The sequence below is a fragment of the Pongo pygmaeus genome, chromosome 2 (genome assembly GCF_028885625.2).
Source record: "Pongo pygmaeus isolate AG05252 chromosome 2, NHGRI_mPonPyg2-v2.0_pri, whole genome shotgun sequence".
Taxonomy (NCBI): Eukaryota; Metazoa; Chordata; class Mammalia; order Primates; family Hominidae; genus Pongo; species Pongo pygmaeus.
In genome coordinates, this window is record NC_085930.1 from 113,115,639 (window position 1) to 113,121,988 (window position 6,350).

Sequence of the window (6,350 nt, forward strand, 5' to 3'; positions counted from 1 at the left end):
CTGGCCGCTCCCCCAGCTGCTGAAGACCATGGTGAGGGGCCCAAGGGAAGAGGAGGCCAGTGGCTGAGCGTTGTAGAGCAGTGGGTAGGGAGGGACCTTTGGTCTACACCAACAATGTGACTGTAATGCTCACTTGCACAAGTGTGACTCAATTCATGCTCTCACGAAACTGTGCTTTAGGCATGAAGCTGGGGGCCTATTTTGAGACATCAGCTGCACAAACTTTAACCTGTGGCTTTATACTGAGAGAGGTAGTGTAGGGCTTGCAGCCTCTGGTCCCAGGAGAAGATAAAGGAGACTCGAGCAGTTGTCAGAACCTATGGTGCTCTCTCTCTCTCTCTCTTTACCTCTCGCTCTCTCTTGCTCTCTGTCTCCATTTGTTGCCACAGACCACTGGGCTTAGATGAGAGTCTCTCAACAGATGCAAGGAAGATAGCAGCCCTTCACGGCAGTGGCCCTCCTAGTGCTTTGAGACTCCTCACAGCCCCACAAGGTTCCTTTGGGCCCTCTCAGAAGTCTGGGCCCATCCAGCATGAAAATCTCCCAAGTCAGAGCCTCAAGTTTTAAAGAAAGAAATTTACAGATGTGCAAAGAGAAAAGAAAAGGGGCTGTTTGGTCCCTAGCAGAGGACCGATTCTATTTGGAATTGTTTGACCACCTCACTGCCAAGGAAAAATGAACCAAACATACCACCAGCACGCTAGAAACAGATTTTTTTTAATCTTCGTATCAACAAGATTTCGGTCTTCAATCATCTCAAATTAAATGGAACCTAAGCAGCAGGAGTTACTGTAGATACGTAGGGGAAAGAAAGGAGACAGGGGAAAAAAAAGCTTTGCATCACGTGACTTTTATGCTGCAGAAACTTAATGAGAAACACACCACATTTCCAGAACCCTCTTTCTAGTCAGGGCTCCCGCTGAGATAAAAGGTCACAAGAAGAGAAGGAGGGAGAGGGAGGGAGCGCCGGCGTGGAGCAGGGAGGCACTTTTACAGCAAAGTCGGGCCCAAATTTCATACAAGCTGCTATCGGTTCTGATAGTCTAGACTGATTATCTTCTTTGAATGCCAGATGTGATGGGCTTGCATAAAAGAACTGCAAACATTACCCATTTAAAAACAAATCGACCCAAGCTGCATTCACTGCGCAAAGGAGAACTTTCCATCCCAGACTCTGCAGAGAGAGCCAAGCAGCCGGGCCAGGAGACCTGGCCTAGGCGGTGTGTCCCGCTGCTGCCCCCTGCAGGCCATGAGCCTCAGGCTGGCCAGAAAGCAAGCCAAGTCCGGGAGCCAATGGCTCAGCCAGGCCTCTGCTCCTCAGTGGAGATTTTTCTGTCCATCCAGCTCAGGGCGGCAGGAGAATGCTCCTCTACAAGGTGCCAGGCTATGGCTGGAAGACTGAGCTGGGCCTGGGCCTCAGCGTTACACACATTGTCCCGTTCAACCATTAACCCTGCAAGGTAGAGACGTCAATCCCTTTCACAGGTGAAAAATTGAGAAGTTAAGAGATTTACCCATTGGATGCAACTGGCTTATCCAGTTTTGGTATTGGACACCGGTGCTCCTTCCATGGCCCTATGTGCAGTTGGCCATCAACACCAAGATCCTCGCCTCAGGGAAGATGGAATGATAGAACTGCAGCTCCAATACCCAAATTGGACCATACCAGCCCAGAAGACACCTGGCCCACAGGGCCAAGCTGGGAGTAGGGCAGCAGGAGGGATCTTCCCATCCCTCAAGCTGGATGTGGTCCTGGATTAGGGGTCTTTACCCCTGCTGGGCAGTTAGGGGAGGCTTCTTGATCCCAGGCCCCTGCAGAGTACCAAAACCTGAGCCAGGGCTCAGGAAAATTTGTAGAGCGAGAAATATCCTGACCACACTCTGGCCTCTGGAATCTCCTGACCGCCCTGCATTTCTCCACCAGCCCTGGCCGTTTTGGGTTGTGTCTCCTCACACAGGGACTGACTCTGTAAACACCATGCCAACATAACCTCTGACCAGGCACTTCCCATTTGGCTGCAGCTACAAATCAGTGGCAGACACTCAGGATCAGTGACCTTCAGAGGGGCCTGGACATGCAAGGGCCTTCCTAGTGATCCGTGTTTAATCTAGTGTGAAGGACCTCCAGCCTTGCTGCTTCAGGCAAGGCCAGCGCTGCTGTGGGCCCTCTGGCCTGCCTGGTCCTGGCTGTCACAGGAACAAGGCCAGACACTCCTGAGGGCGTTTGGTTTTCTGCCAGTGTTGTTAGTTTAAGGATCTGTAGTGTACCTTTGAGTTTTCCTTCCTTTTCTGAACCCTCCTAAGTGACCCACTTACCTCTCTGACCTCATCTCCCAAACAGCTCCTTCCCCAGCAAGGCAAAGCTGCTTTGCTGTCTTCCACCTCTGGAGTTTTTTTGTTTTTTGTTTTTTGTTTTTAAGACAGAATCTCATTCTGTCGCCCAGGCTGGAGTGCAGTGGCGCAACCTCAGCTCACTGCAACCTCCGCCTCCCAGGTTCAAGAGATTCTCCTGCCTCAGTCTCCCAAGTAGCTGGGATTATAGGCATGTGTCACCACTCCCAGCTAATTTTTGTATTTTTAGTAGAGACGGGGTTTCACCATATTGGTCAGGCTGGTCTTGAACTCCTGACCTCTTGTGATCCACCCGCCTCGGCCTCCCAAAGTTCTGAGATTGCAGGCGTGAGCCACCGTGCCCAGCCCCACCTCTGTGATTTTGCACAAGCTGCTCCCCTGCCTGGAAAATCTTCTACCCCTCCTTCATGTGGCTGACTCGGACTTGTCAGACAACTCTCGCAACCTCCCCCCTCTTCTGCACGGCCCTGCTCTAAGCTCCCACCTCATCCCCACCTGCGCATTCCTATGACATTTACTTCCCCATGCAGTTGTTCACCACTGTCCTGTCTTCCCACATAGAGTCAGGTGTAACACACTCAGCAAAGATTTGGCTGACTCCCTGATCGCTTTTCATCTGCACATGACCACCCCTGTCTTCAGGGACCCAAACTTGCTGCATTGGAAACTGGGACTTGAGACCTGTCTACAGGTCTAAATATTTGCCTTTGGGTTTGTTCTGGAGGAGAAGTTCCCTTCTGGCCCCACTCCCTCCCCAGGGTAGCCAAGGAAAGGAGCCAACTCTATCATTCCAGTGTGATTTGGCCAGAGGTGCCGATGGAGCCCAGGGGTGGGGTGACAGACCCAAGGAGGTGTCACTGAGCTATGGATCCAGGTCCACCCTGGCCTGTCTGACCCACTAGAGCTTCCTCCTCCTGGAAGGGTTGGCAGAGGTTATTCCTGCATGTAGCTGGGAGCTACAGGAGGGCTCCTCACAGAGCTGCAGCTCCTTTTGTTTCCCCCTGGAATGGCTGCCTGGAGAATCTGGCTGAGAGAAGTTTGTCTATCATTCTTGAGTAAACCATAAGGACAGCAGAACAATGTGTCAGTCATTTACACCTCAATGAAAACAAATGAATAAGATCCAGTCTTTGAATCCCAGATCTTAGGACCAAAGGGGACCTTAACAACCAATGCCCTTTCTGTCTAGCTGGCTTCCTTCTTTTCATGCAGTGCTGGTGCTATAGCTTGATACATTTATAAAACATACCTCCTGTCTCTCCCCCCTTTGCACAGCCCCCTACTATTCTCATCAATTTAGAATTTGAGCACTAACCATGAACCTTGTAAAAACAGGCATCCCTTCATGAAATTACAAAAAATGAAAAAGCCCCAGGTCCAATGCCATTTGTTCCCTGCCCAGCTCCTGGATGAAGCTCTGTGACCTGGGAGGCTCCTGAACACCCTTTGGCCCTTTGACAGGAGAAGGGAGGGAGGGTGCATCACGAGTTTCCTTTCTGGCCCAAGGTTGGAGGTGATGACCCTCAGGCAAGGAGAAGGCTGCTACCACGAAGAAAAGTGTCTTGCATTTTCTAATTCACCATGCCCAGTGTGACTTCAACCAACAGCACCCAAATGGATCAATGACAACTATACCCTGGAGGTGTCCCTATGCTTAACAGAAGGCTAATGGTGCTTGGGAGTGGAGGGACCCCTTACTTTTTGTTCATCCCTGCAAAAGCAACTCCCACCCTCCCTGCAGCAGGACACACAGAGAGTAGGGCTCACCCATTCTGCTCTCCCCTCTCCCCTCAATCTTCCTCCTCTCCTCTGCTCCATCCCAGAAGAGAGAAGTAGATGGGGCATGGAGAACAGCTGGGCCCAAGCAAGGGCCTTGAGGCTGGAGGCGAATACAAAGGGAGGTGAGAACCACAGGGAGAACTACTTTTAAGCCTCCATCTGGTAACAAATGAAAATGTGGAAAGTAAGGCACATGGATTTCCATTGCAGCAACGTGTCTTTGAGCAGGAGAGGCCATCTGTGGGTAGTAGTGAGGCCCCTGATTTCAAAGTTTGAAGCCACGAACCTGCATTTCAAGCCCCCTTTGCCACAAACTAGCCTGCAAGAGATATAGAAGCACCTGCCTTACAGGATATGGGAAGATTTCTGAATGACAAAATACTTAGAACCATGCTTCGCACATGAAAAATGCTGTCTAGGAGGAGGAGGCATAAATAGCATAACAGAGGACTTGGCACCATAAGTGGAGCCGCAATAAGCATATAGAGCACTTCACAGTTTGCAAAGCCCTCTTGGTTCTGTTCTTACATGTGTTGCTCACAGCAGCCCTACAAGGCACAAGCTGTCCCCACATCACAACATGAAAACACTGACGTTGTGAAATGACAAGAGATTTGTTAGTCATTCACATGGATTTCCCAATGGATATCAAAACAGGGCACCAGGAAAGGAGAAAAAGAGAATAGGTCTGATGAGCCCAAGCAGAATTTTGCCACAAGGAAATTTAGAAAGATGCTTCCTTGCCAGTTGGCATCATGCACGTTTTGGGGTCTTGTAGGGCCAGTGTTGTGTTTTACACATGTGGGAAAAAGGTGGGGTACCGTAATCACTTCAAAGTCCAAATACAGCTGTTTGTGTACCCCCATAGATAAATGCAGGCAGAGCAAAAGGTAAGAGCCCAGGCTCCTAATTCCAGCTTCCCTGATGGTTTCAGAGCACAGAGACCTCATGGAGCCAACAATGACATTCAGCCCAGGATTTGCAATGGACCTAGGCAGATCTTAGCAGGCCTGCAAGTGGGATTGTCATCCTGCTTGTGTCCAAGGCCTCCTGCCTCCATCCTGGTTTCTGTTAGAGATATGAGCACAGTCACCTACCCTCTGTGCCAATGCAGCCTCTGCCAAACCCTTAAGCTGCGGGCTTATGCCTGCATCTGAGCTCCACCTAGTGGCAGATGTTGGGCATGGCGTCCACGTGTGCGTTTCCTTTCAGGACCACCCGCCTCCATTTAGAGTCATTTAGTGTAATTTAGACACTTTCGACTCAGCACATCTGTGACCCGGACCCTTTGTGATCATGTTCATATAACCTTCCCTTTGCTGGTCCCTTAGCTTTATGTATGCTGGGCAGCCTGAAGGCATTAACCTGGCCAACTGTAAACCTAGCCAGAGATTGTGTGAGCATCCTTCCTACTCCCCTTAAAGCCCTCGGCTCTATGATGTTCCAAAGGCGCGATTTGGGCTGAACTAGCAGCCACATGGCATAATGGAAAGAATACAAAAGTAGGGATCCAAAGACATGAGTTCTAATTCCACCATCTCCGCTAGAGAGCTGGATGGACTTGGATAAATCATCCCAGTGCCCCAAATCCACGTGTCCCATCAGTAAAACTGGGATAACAATACCCATCATTGACATCACATGTTGTGGCATATGTGCTAAACTGACACGTGATACTTCTCAGCAAGAAGCCAGCATATAATCCAAGAGAGTTTCTACACATTTTTAAGAAATGGGTAGCAATCTGTGTGCCCAGTTCTTCCTTGCCTTTGCACATGCTGGTTTCTCTGCCAGACGTGCCCTTATCCCCACTCCTCCCAGCTAACTCCTCCCTCATGCACTAGGGTGAAAGTCTTCCCTCACCCTACCTCACCTTACCTCTGGGCTCCCTTATATACTGTTAGGGTGTTTATCACACTTTGTTGTACTTATTTGCTTCTTGTGTCTTTCCACAACTAAACTGCATCCTCTTTGAGGGCAAGGAGTGTGTCTTGTTCACTCTTCTATCCCTGCTGCCCAGCACGAAGCCCAATATATGATAGGCTCTCAATCCTACTTTGTGTGGAATGACTTAAAAAGTGAACTAAATAAACAAGTGGTATGGCAGGCTCCTGAAGATTCCTCCTATGTATTCTTTCAGAGTCCTACTTGTTTTAGATCTGCAATTCACCTGGAATTGATTTTGGTGTATGTGTGAGGCAGAGATAAAGATAGACTTT